The sequence below is a fragment of the Saimiri boliviensis genome, chromosome 16 (genome assembly GCF_048565385.1).
Source record: "Saimiri boliviensis isolate mSaiBol1 chromosome 16, mSaiBol1.pri, whole genome shotgun sequence".
Lineage (NCBI taxonomy): Eukaryota > Metazoa > Chordata > Mammalia > Primates > Cebidae > Saimiri > Saimiri boliviensis.
The window spans coordinates 53,807,010-53,820,893 of NC_133464.1; positions in this window are offsets into that span (position 1 = coordinate 53,807,010).

Sequence of the window (13,884 nt, forward strand, 5' to 3'; positions counted from 1 at the left end):
ATATGCATTGTGTTTCAAGACACTCAATTGCACATATATAATAGCAGTGAAACTGAAACTTGGAATTTGTTGTTTGGTAGGCTGAATTGCAGGTAAATTGAAACTTTAACCATGAAAACAACTTTTGTTTTAGAAATTGCTCATCTGTAATTAAAAAACAAAATAACGTGAAACAAATCTTTTATTTTCTCTTATTCTCAAAAAAGTTTATTCCCCCTTTAGAAAATGTAATTGTTCCATTATTTAATTTGTAATTCATGTCAATTGAACTTAATATTTTAAGTTGGTTATTATAAATAAGGCTATCAATTAAGTGATCAAATAAATATATTCTATATCACAGCATCTATATACTGCTTTACATCAGACATGTTTTAAGGACAGTTTGTGAACTTATGAATGGATCTAGGGACAATTAAGGTCCCTGAGAACAAAGTACCTTCATACCAGTGATAAAATGCGATTTCCCTTTTGCTTGGCTGTGTTGTTATTTCCAATAAGGGTGTAAAACAGTGGTAAGGCAAAACTCCTGATGACTGATTATAAAGGTAGTGGCATTAAACTGCACTAGTAGTCACTGAATTATTCACTCCATACCTTGAAGGAATGGAGCATGGGAAAGACTTACCAAAAAAAACAAATAAAAACAACAAAAAAGTTTTATTGAATAATGTCCTTAATTAAATGTAAATATAATGAATGTTTTAAAATCACAGTCTTTATGTATGTAATACTTTCATATACTGTGTGATGAAATGGAAGAAATACATGATTTGCTTCTCCTGCAAAGTATAAGAGTTGTCTTCAGGAAAAGCACTGTGGTTTTTCTTTGGGTTGAAAGACAAACTAGCTAGTTTTCTCATGAAAAACAATTTTTATTTGAAACAACAACTAATACAAAGGCTATAGTTATTTACATTTAGGGATTTAGCATAATTTCCTTTCAAATAAACTAAGTGAGCCTTTAATTTCAAGAAAAAATACTCAGTGTTTTTTTTCTAATGATAAAATTCAAGATTTTATGTAAAATTTAGAGTTTTTGAAAAGTTATATCTGTATGCATGTATCTTGACAGCTTTTTGATACTTAAAAATGTCTCTAAGGAGTTGAATGATGATTATCAATTACTATTGTTTTAACATATTGTAATGGAATATGTCAAAATTCAGACATTATGTGTGAGTAGGTAAGAAAATAGTTTCCAAATGACCAATGCAATATTACATGCTCATGAGTGGGTAAAATACCAGTCAAAGGACAACATAGAATAATGGATTTGAATGTAACAAAGTTCAGCGAGTTCAGATGATTTCAGATTTCAGATTGCAACTAAATTTTAAGAAACTACCACTTGTTGAGTTTTGGTACAGTATCAAAGAAGAATTTTTACAGTTATCTGAAAAGACTAGCCTTGTTCAACTACAAATGTATATGAAGATAGATTCTATTTATACACTACTTCATAAACAGCATATCTCAACACAGTGTAGAAACTGATATGAGAGAACTGCTTTCCTTATTAAGCCAGAAACTAAAGATACTTGCAAAAAATGTAAAACAGTGATGTTGTTTGCAATAACTTTTTTTAAATTTGGAAATTATGACAAAATGTGTTATTTAGGTCACTACATTCATTATTATTGATTTTTACATGACAAACGTTTAATTAAAGATATCTATTTTATTACTATATAACAAATAAAACTATTTGAGGCCTTCAACAACTTTTAAGAGTGCAAAGGTACTATGGAAGTCAAAATGTGAGGACCACAGATCTATGTAACTCTGAAGAGAACAGGCTTTCATATTTGAAGATGTGAAAAGAAATTGTTCCACTTTCCTAAAAGAAATAAGCTAATAATTTATATAAGAAATTCATATTCCTAACTTCACTTATGGTCAATAATTTATCATAATTCACAAATATTTCAGTGTTCTCTCAGTTTAATAAATATCTTAAATAAGTTTTATCCTCTGCTTTATTTTTTGTAATGAGTAAATTTGTACACATAAATGAATAATTAAATTAAGTGTTTTATTTTATATTCTTCCTATGAGTTAATTTAAGCTGTTGTTTTAGCTTCATCTTGACTCTAAGGAAACTAGAGCCTCTTGGATTTAATTAAATTTATTGCCGCCATACGAAGGAAGGATTTGCTGTTTTCAGTCAGACTATGAATGTTTGAAACCATAGAAATGTATTTATTTTTTGTGTTACTGGGAAGCAGACAGACTAGGGTTTTCTTCGGTTTCTAAAAGTCACAGACTTGCTTCAGTCTTCCCCAAATATTGGCTTTGATTGTGAAGCATATCACCTATTATGCAATATGGAGTCTAGCTCTAGCTACATGTAGCAAACAGCCCATGTCTATCCTTAGGTCAATCAGTGGTAAAAATAGGATTAGATCAGTTATTATTTATTCCCAAGAATACTAAATTTATGCTTCAATCGAAACCAGGGCTCTGTTAAAGAATAATATAGGGAAATGCCAGAAAGTACTCAACTACTATAGTATCTGTTTTTAAATAAAATAATGCCTGTCTGTAAACTTATTTTTTAAATCTTTGAGTTTTTTACATTTAGAAGCAACGGGGAATTCTAGAGTTAACACTGTGTTGAAATGTTAAAATATATAGAATTTGTTCATGGTGTTAGTCAATCAAAGATTCTGTATGCTTTTCGTAAACAAACTCCTTTCTCTCTTGATCCCTCTTTCCCCTCACCCCACCCATCAAGGTAGTAAGTGAGTACTGTGAGAAAACTAGGCTGCTGGGAATTTGACAAAATTCTACAAAAGGACTTGGACATTCATTGTTCAGCCATTTAAGAACATTTCCAAAGAGCCAGTGTTACTTCAATTATCTCTCCACCAACTACAAAATATAAACTTTGATCCTCACACTTGTCTTTTTATTTTTAATATTTTCCTTCACTTGTGTTCATCAACATGTCTCAAGCACTGAGATATCTGCATCAAGATATCTAATAAACTTTTTACACATCATAGGCACTCACTAAGTATTATATAATAAATAAATTATTGTTCTCTATCTCCATGAAATTTTTCTTACTCAGTTTTTGTAGTTAGTAGGTTTAAACCCTATTCATTTCTGGAGGGGAGAAACCATCTCAATCCTTTCTGTTATTTACAAGATAATGTTTCTATATAGTATTGATTCCTAAGTGTTTTAAATATAATAATTTAAAACACCATACATTTTCACTCATAAGATATATATATATACATATATATAATCACTGTTTAATACATATTTCATGGAACATAATCTTTACTTTCATGACAAAATCCTCTTTATTCTAAGTAAGGATCAATTTATGACATCGTATCAAGATACAAATGTCTTAATAATTCATTTATCTTTGTTCCACTTCATCCCTTGCCAATGTTAATAGAGTACTGTGTACAGGAAGATGTATAATTGCTCTGACAATTGACACTCTGGCAAGATGTTATTTTCTAATCTCTGGTAGGGACAGATGCAAAAGATGGCAGATTAAGGAGGTAACATATCAAGATTTCAATGTTTTATTTTTCTAAAGAAAACTCCTAAATGTGTAGAACTACAAAAGAAACACAGACATCACAGGACATCTGTTTCCCTAGTTCTTGCTAAAACTGACACTCAGATGTAAAATATCAATGTCAAATATTATTATAATTTCTAAATACACTACAACATATTGTGAAGACATGATCATCTTGCTTCTTTTCTGATAAGTAAACATTATTACTATTTTTCAGATAAGAACATAGAATATAGAGAGCATTGAGCTTATATTCCCCAGAATACTTCACTAAAATGAGGGATCTATTTGAACATTTATCAGGATAGCTTATATTATAATCCATCATGGTCTTCAGAATAGTTTAAAAAATCACAGAACAACTTTACTTCTTTATGAATATTATTTAGAATATAACACTGAAAGCTAGTCGGTGTACTCCTGGGAATGTTAGATGGCAGAAAATGTAATGCTATCTTCTCTTAAAGCAGAACACATTGGTTATGAGACCAGACAGGCTTTGGGTTCAGATAGATTCCTCATTTTAGTGAAATATTCTGGGGAATATAAACTCAATACTCTCTATATTCTATGCTCTTATCTGAAAAATAGTGATAATCTTTACTTATCAATTTTTGAGAACTGATGATTTATGTAAAGTGCTTAATGTATCATTTAAATATGTTTTTAAATATTATAAATTAAGACTTAAAAAGTGGGAGATGTCTTTTTCACTCTATCTGTTCTAAGTTTTGTTATGTCGGCCTTATTACAAGAAATAGTACAACTTAAGCATCACAAAGCCTTTAAATTTGAAGAAATAATAGGAAGTGAAAGCAATTCCAAAGGATCTTTACCACGTTGATTATTTATTCATATTTCATTCAGTTATTTACAAAATGTTTTTGTGGTAAAGCCTTTCTAGATATTTAGCAAAACTTGCTTTCCCTCTCCCCTTGTATACATAGCTAGAGTCTACTTTCCAACTTTTCTTACAATTAGTTATGGCCATGTGACTATGTAATGGCCAATGAGATCTTGGCAGATGAACTGTCAGTTTTGGCTTGTCAATAAAAAACAAACAAACAAAAAAAACAAAAAACTACCACATATTCCTCACTATGTTATTTTTCTGTCTGTTGGTGAGATGTCAACTCTAGGACACACAGTCAAGACACTTTGCGTCAGCCAGGTCCTAAATGACTATAAATAGTAGAGAACTCCCACCCTCAATTGTATATTGCATAAATGAGTAATAAATCACTTTTCTCAAAAGTCACTCAAATGTTGAAATTTATGCCAATAGCAGCTAACATTATTTTTAAAAGCAAGTACTTCTAATTTCTAAACAATTTTTGTTCTTGGTCCAGTGGTAAACAAGACTGGGTCTTTGTGCAGAATACTTCTGATTTCACGGAGAAGCCCAAAATACAATAAGTCACAAGTAATATATAGCCATAAAATGGAGGTTAGATATATGCATAAGAATCATAGAAAGTCATGACCCTTTAATTGAGGCTCAGAAAAAAGGAGGCATTTAGAAAAGTTTCCAAAAAAAGACAGTTATTGACATTTATTTTGAAGAATTAGTTGAAGTAAGGAGGAATGAATGTGTACCATGGAATACTTCGCAGCCATAAAAAAAGTTGAGTTCATGTCCTTTGCAGGGACATGGATGAAACTGAAAACTATCATTCTCAGCAAACTAATGCAAGAACAGAAAACCAAACACCATATGTTCTCACTTATAAGTAGGTGTTGAATAATGAGAACACATGAACACATGGAAGGGAGCATCACATCCTGGGGCCTGTTGCAAGGTGGGGAGTCTGTGATAGTGATAGCAGGGATGGGGGGATTGGGGAAGGCTAACACGAGGAGAAATACCTAATGTTGATGATGGGGAGATGGGATGCAGCAAACCACCATGGCACACGTGTACCTATGTAACAAACCTGTACATTCTGCACATATACCCCAGAACTTAACGTATAATAATTTAAAAAAAGAAAATGGAATTGAAAAAGGTAGAGAACTATATATACATGTTCCACATATATATGTATGTGGTATGTATATTTATAATATTGCATAGTGTTATATATAGCTATTAATAATTACGTATAATTATTTATATTTATACGTATAGTGGTTTTTACATATAATTATAGTACCAAATAAATATACTATACTATACTATACTATACTATACTATACAAGGAGCCCATCCCTTCCAACTAGCCCAAAGACTGCCGACTCACTGATGCCACTGCTACTTCTTTTTAGGATACAGTCAAATCACCAATATCTGAGAGAGAAATTACTCATTAATATAGTATACTGTACAAATTATATATATATATATATATATACTAAATATACATATAGTACTTTATATATATTTAGTAACATTATCTTGAAAATACTTGAATTGTAGTACTATAGTACTATTAGATGTAAAAACTACTATATAAATATAAATATTATAGTACTATATATGTTTTTAGCATAGATTGATATTTTTGCACAGTGTACTGTGAGTATTAATGAATAATTTCTCTCTCAGATATTGGTGATCCTATTGTATCCTAAAAAGTAGCAGTGGTATCAGTGAGTCAGCTGTCTCTGGGCTATTTGAGATGGATATGCTCTTTGTTTTCTTATCTAATCTCCATCCTATGCTCTTTGGTTTAAATTAACTCTCTGGTCCAGGCCCATTCCTAATGAAACAGATTCTCCTAGTAAGAAATACAATGTATAAATTACTCATAATTATCAGTCCTCAAGATATTCTCTGGCTTTCAAAGGGAATGTAAAAATTTACTCTGGTGTGAGGATGTCTGAGCTCAAGTTCTTTTGCTAACACTAGCTGGATGATTTTAAGGCAAATCTCAACTTCACAGTTCTCAGCTGTCTGATAAGAAAATAGGCTCTATATCTCCTTATCTCTGACTTCTACCATATAATAAAATTCTGGGGGTATGAACTGTATTCCCTTTTGGAATTCTGGCATGGATCTCACTAATATTTTCCCTCTCAAGCAAGCCGTCATTCTGGCTCTCTGAACAAGTTCAAGAATACTTCATGAGTGTACTATGAACCCTCTTCTTCCTTTTTTGTTCTAATCTTGTTTCACTGCATGATGGGAAGACAGTAGTTCACCTCAGAATCCTCCAATACAGAAATAATAAAAATGGCAAAATCATTTTCAAAAATAAAAGGTGTCTGTTTAAGTGTTAACTGCCAAATTTGATGTGGGAAAAGGAAAGCTTTCTGTTACTTCCATTTCTCCAGGCAGACACTTAATAATTTGTAAGTATGTGCCTGTGTGTGGAGGTAGGAATAGGGGTAGGGATTGAAATGCAAATATCTGCAACATTTTTATAAACTCCATTATCGTTACATAAATGTATTTATTTTCAACAACCCAGTTTTATAATATATAGAATCTTCACATTTGAAAAACACTTTAAAGCACTTCAGTGTTCTTAAATGGCTTGTTTCTCATAACTGAACGTTTTAAATTAAAAACATATGTCATATAACTCATTAATAATATGATGCATTTGAACTGTGCTTATAGAGTTTCATATGTGAGCCAAGCTCCTGTGTGGAAAATCAATACAATTATGGTCATTTTCTTATCATTCGTCTTTTCTGCAATTTCATGTTCTAATAGCAATGCATTATTTTCCTTGATGGCCCTTCTATAATGCATATTAAGTTAATGAATGATTACATGCATGTGTGATATAAATGATGTATTCTACCTGATTCAAAATCCAATTGCCAAAAGTGGTTTTCATGTGAATATTTTAAAATATAGATTTAAACGTAACATAGCATTGTGTTTAGTGTTCACTGGGGAATAAACGGTTTTCTGAAGCATTGTACAGACAGCTATCTATGTTAAATTCTAGTAACATTTGTTATTTTATTATTAAATTATTGAGTCAATGAAATTATTACTTGAGATAAGGACTAAATTGAGAAAACACATTGGAGAATTGAGACAATTATATGGATAATGCAGTTACAAAGCTTTACTTGGAATAAAATACCTTGACTGCTTTTCTATGATTGTCACAATATAATTTTCAACTCTGTTTTCCCTATACACCTTAGTTATATTAATATGTGATTGTATACTTTGTAAATAAATTTTTGAATTTGGACGAATTTCACTAAATTTGTTTCACACTACTCTCATTTATGAGGATAATAACAATTATAGTAATAAAATCAATAATAATAATGATATGTCATGTTTAGTCTGTGCCAGATACTCTCTTAATATTTTCACATTGATTTGTTTAATCCATCTGAAAACCCTATGAGTTAGAAATATTATTCCTTTTATAGTGTGCTAAAACGGGGTACAAATAGAGCTAAGCCATCTCCCCAAGTTTACACAGCTGGAAAGAGTAAGAGCAGTGTTTCAATGTTCAGAAGACAGCTGTAGAAGAAGAGAAAGCAAAAGCCACTCAAATGGATTTATAGCTTTTCTTTGAAAAACTAAATACATTGAGATACATATGCCATCTCTAGAGTAAGTAAAACGATTTTTCAAAACAGTTTTGCAAGATGAGGTGGAGTGCCTTAGCAATACAGAATTTCAGTGCCTGGACAATGAAATTTTCACCTTGGGAATTTCACAAGGTTAAAATCGGGGATTTTTTTTTTTTTTTTTTTTTTTTTTTTTTTTTACAAAAAGAAATCTCTTTGTATGGAACAGGACAAAGGGTGATTTTGGCAGGTTCTATGTAAGGAGGGGATCAATCTCAAGCTCAGGCAACTTATGCCTAATGCAATATCAATCTATGTTCAATATTTTCATGAATACAACTGTGCCAGTTTTTGATGTAATGTAGTATCTCTCAGCTACAAATTCATTTTTCCAGTACCCCCTTTTATGATGTTTGGCTAGGACAACTGCAAAAACTTTAAGCTTTGTAAGTAGGATCTGTGCTAGGTTCTGCAATAAATTCCCTAGAAAGATATTAAAAGGCTGAAGAAAGAAGAGGTTGTTTCATTCTGCTGGCTCTCTATTGCAAGTTTCTGTCAGCATCTCTTGGAAATACTTATTTTTCAATGTGAAAATGGCAACTGGTTCCAATATTAGCTGTTGAATATCTTTTGCCATTTATATTTTTTAACAATAGCCAAACCAGCACTGGCATGTCCCCAAGGAACACCAGAGTCAGAAAATTAGTTGTCAATCTCAGAGTTTTGAGTCTCATCTCTGCAGAGCCCTCTTTCAAGCCACTAACTTTGGCCTCACAATACTCTCTTCTGATAACTCTGTTTCTCCACTTAACTCCTCCTACCTTATTCTATATTTGCAACAATTCTTGCCTTTTTTCGGGGAGTTCCTCAAGTTCTATGGGTGAGAGTAGCTTCATAGAATTTCTGCCTCTGTGAAACTTTGGTGTTCACCAATTTATTGTCCAGTTCTTCAAGTCACAGTCAACATCTACTTATAAACTATAAAAGTGTCTATTGTTGTGTTTAAACCACTTGTCTGGTATTTAAGTCCAAATATCACTTCTCCATGGGCATGACATTTTTAATTGATTTGAGTTGAAAAGAGACAAAAAGTCAAATAGAAAAATTAACAGCAGCAACAACAAAAGTTTCTCTATCATCTATCACCCAATAGAGAATTGACCTTTGTAAACCATCGATACAATCTATATGTAGAAATTATTAAACCACAGAGCTTGTCAATGGGAAATAATTTATTGTTTTTTTTTCAAATAAAAGCAAAATTAGTGGCCTGAAAATTCTAAATGCTAAAAAACAGAATCAGCACAATCCTATTGCTGCTTTGAATTCTCCTCTAGAAACTAAGTAGGATACACCTAGGTTTGTACCTAACAGCAGGCGTACCTCTATGATAACAAAGTTTATCAGGCTATGGCACATGAATCCATTGGGCATCTCAGTTGAAAACCTCCAAAATTTTTAAAAGATAATTTTCAGAAAAGGGTAAAATCATGAAAGTGAACAAGTTAAAGATTTTATCTAATAAATGTGATGTGAGTGAACCAAACAGATGGTATAAGCTATTCAAAGAAGAACTGAAAAGCACAAATTTATATGGATTACAGAAACTATTCAAATGACTTGCAAATTTATTTACTTTTTTGTATCCCTTGTACATCTAATTCTTTTATAACTGGTTTTATTCCTCTAATTGAGCTCTTTTTAAAGGATATTATTTACACATGGCCACAGCTTATCCTTTTGATAAGCTACTTTATTGGCTCAACATCTGTGATTAAACATATCTTATTATGCCCTAGGGCCAAAAATGATGCATCAATTTGTTTCAGCTCAGAGTGCATCCCAGAAAGAAGTGAGATTGCCCCATTCTTCTAATATCCTTTTCTTAAGGGAAAGCACACAGGAACCAAATCAAGCCTTACATTCCTGGCACCTTCTAGATGCTTTCTCCTGAGTATTCAATATAGTAGCTTTTAATTTGTACAGCAGTTCTCTCCTAAATGGATTTACAAAAGTTTCAACAGAAATTAGAAAGCATGTCTTTTTCTCAGAGGACCTATCTATCTGTATGGGAACCATGGTGAAGAAAGAATAAGCAGAAGACTAACCAGAAATAAAAACAACCTGTATTGATTAGTCATCAAATAGAAAAGCAAGAACTTCTGTGGAAATGGCAAAATAAGAAGTATCAGTATCTATCAAAAAAAAAAAAGCAAAGCAAGATTACCTGAGAAAAGTTGTCAAACATAAGGTTTGATAGTTCTTGCCTCCAAGATTCCCCGAATGGTTAATTTTGACACATTTCTCAATTATTTCCTACTGAATGGTTCCATTTCTCTGGGATTTCCTGATTCCCTTGTTCCTGAAACATCTGCATCTTCTTTCTACAACTTCTTTTCCAAAATGCTGGCTTTCTACAATATTGCCCTGTTGATTTCCTTTTTTTTTTTTTTTAATTCATAGGTTGGCCAGATTAGAATTTATTATGTTCAGTAATAAAGTTTGTTCTTGCAAACCTTCCACTTATTCACTAACTTAAGCTAGGAGACTAGGCAAAAGATCTGAAAACACAGTGGTTAAACCAGGATTTACAGGCTTACTCAGTAATGATTTTTCATTGTAGAAAGGGCTATCCATGCGGTTAGCATTTCCAAAAGAGCAGAGAGCTAACAAATCAATTTTTGTAAGTTAGGGTCTCTAATTCACTATTGAGCTACCACAAAAAACTTTAGCTACTCCACTCTATGTAAAATCTTCCATGAAGAGTTTAAAAAAAATGTATTACTTTCGAGACAGGGTAATTCAGTCTCACTCTGTCATTCAGACTGTGGTGCAGTGGCATGATCATGACTCACTGTAGCCTCAACCTCTTGGATTGTAGCCCAGTTACTGCTACAATCTTCCTGCCTCAGCTACCTAAGTAGCTGGGATTACAAGCTTGTGTCACTGTGCCTGGCTAATTTTGTATTTTTTGTAGCAATGGGGTTTTGTCATGTTGCCCCAGCTGGTCTTGAACGCCTGGACTCAAGTGATCCTCCTGCCTTGGCCTCCAGAAGATTTTACTTACTTAAGTTATTTAAGTAAGTAAAATCTTTACTTAAATAAGTAAAAACTTCCCAGCCCTGCCAGGAAGATTTTGATTTGCTTCTAGATCCATTCCTGTAAAGTCTGAGAAAAGTTCAACAAACCACTATTGGAAATTAGTGGGAAACTCATTTGATTTCTCAGTACAATGACATACTCTTCCCAGTTCAAAGGATTTTGGCAATCTTTCTTGGTGGACTTTTTGCACTCAGCCCTACCTTCTTTGTCATGGTTGATGGATAATTAAACTTTCATGGTCATGGGGCCTCCTAATAGGGTAGATTTCTTTTGTTGGCTTTCAAGGTGTTTGCACCAATATATGAGCAAGGTGTTGAGTAAGATTTCATACAGTAAGTAGTGTGTGTACCCAGGTGTAGGCCTATACAATGAAAGCACTCTGGAATACTGCAAATTCATGTAGTGCTTCTTGAAGTATGGAAAAGAACCTTAAATTGACGACATCAGATGAGGACCAACACATATTCCTTCTTAAGATTTCAGGTACTCTAGGTGGTCCCTGATAACTTCTCAATTGCATCAGATTCACTGGTAATCCAAATTGAAAAAGCTTGCTTCCTTGGATTTTGGTAGGAAAAGTATAGAATTATATGGTACTCGTGTGTGTGTGTGTGTGTGTGTGTGTGTGCACGCGCATGTGTGTCCTCTGTTTTATATATCCATTGAACTCCTCTTTTGATTACCTTTTTTAAAAGTATAATGTAATGACTTACCATCCTGACATATTTATGAGTGAATACTGTCTTTGAACAGATTTTTAATTATTCTTTGCTCCAGCAATTTTGTTATCTCTGCTTTCCTAGCTATGTGATATGTGAAATGAATCTTGTAGGTGGACCCTAATCTAGGACAGGGAACATGAAACCTAATGTCCTCAAACTAGTTAGTAATTTATCATTTGTTAAAGAAGTTAACTCTCATTGTTCCCTGCAGGGAAATTTTCCAAGGAAAGAATGTTTCTGTTAAAAGACCCTTGCTTTCCAGTCCCCAGGGTACAGCCTCAGGTAGAGAAAGAAAAAAGAGACATACAGAGGAAAGGGGGTGGAGATAGAGAAATAAACAGGGCTCTAGCTTTCAGAGAAGGAAAGTACTTCCAATTCTCCCACGTACTCACATTTTTCAACATTTCCTTTGGACTCTACAGCTCCTTTTAAACTTTCTCCCTACAATGATATTCATCCCATACACATCTGTCTCTCTTTTGCTTATAATGGTGTGGTTCTAAGTACACCTAATAATAAACTAATTTATACAAATGAAGTGAACTTTCTTTGGGGCACAGTGTAGTTAAATTTTCACTTATGTGTTTCTAACGTGACAGCAGAGGGCTATCAGCCATTTAGTAAAACACCTTTTCCCCATTTGTTTGCTATTAAAAATAATTGTGATCCTGATAAACCAGAACAAACATGCTTATTCAAATAATACATTTCAGGTTTGGAAATGTCTATGCATCTGGTTAGTATTTCCAAAAGAGCACAGTACTAGAAGGAACGTCTTTATAATTTAGAGTATGTATTTGACTATTGAGTGACATCTGTGGTCCTTTAGAGTGACCTTTAACTGGTCCACTCGAGAAACTGCTAGACTACCATTGGTATCAAAATGTTGTTAGTGGAAATTAAACAATCCTGCCAAAAATATGCTCCATTCCAATATGGAAGATAGAGAAAACACAATTTAGTATTGAGTAAGCATTCTATATTATACTCATAAAAGAAAACGTGAACATGATTGCAAATTTAGTACAAAAATGTATATATAAAATAACCCTAGGGCTCAAGTCTTTCTCCACCTCTCTCTTGAGTAGCTGGGATTACAGAACTGGGTCACCACATCCAGATAATTTTTGTATTTTTTATAGAGACAAGTTTTGTCATGTTGCCCAGGCTGGTCTAGAACTCCTAGCCTTGGCCTCCCAAAGTGATGAGACCACCCATTTGGCCTCCCAAAGTGATGGGACTATAGCAACTTTAGTTATACCAGCCAAACACTGAAAACAATGCAGATGTACTTCAAGAGGAGAAGGGTTAAACAATAATTGATGTATCATTCTATGGACTCCTACTCCCACAGCCACATGTATAAATCTCCAGATAATCATTGTGAATGAGAAAAAGGCTATCTCTAAAATTTACATATTATGTGATTTTATTTATATAGCATTCTTCAAATGATAAAATTATAGAAGTAGAGAACAGATTAGTGGTTGCCTGGAGATAAAGCCTGTTGTAAAGTGAGTGTAGTTATAAAAAGGCAATAGCCTATGATGAGATATAAATGTTCTTTATCTTGACTTAATGTTAGTATTCTTGTTGTTATATCATACTCAGAAAATCTGACAGGTCTCAGGTGATTTAGAAAGTTTATTTTGCCAAGGTTAAGGATGCGTGCCCATGATACAGCCTCAGGAAGTCCTGATGACATGTGCCCAAGGTGGTCAGGGCACAGCTTCCTTTTATACATTTTAGAGAAACAGAAGATGTCAATCAATATATGTAAGAAGTACATTGGTTTGGTCTGGAAAGACAAGGCAGAAAGACTTGAAGCAGGGAGTGGGTTTCCAGGTCACAGACACTTGAGAGACAAATGGTTGCACTCTTTTGAGTTTCTGATTAGCCTTTCCAAAGGAGGCAATCAGATACAAATTTATCTCCATAAGCAGAGAAATAACTGAATAGAATAGAAGGCAGGTTTGCCCTAAGCAGTTCCCAGCTTGAATTTTCCCTTTAGCTTAGTGATTTTGGGGT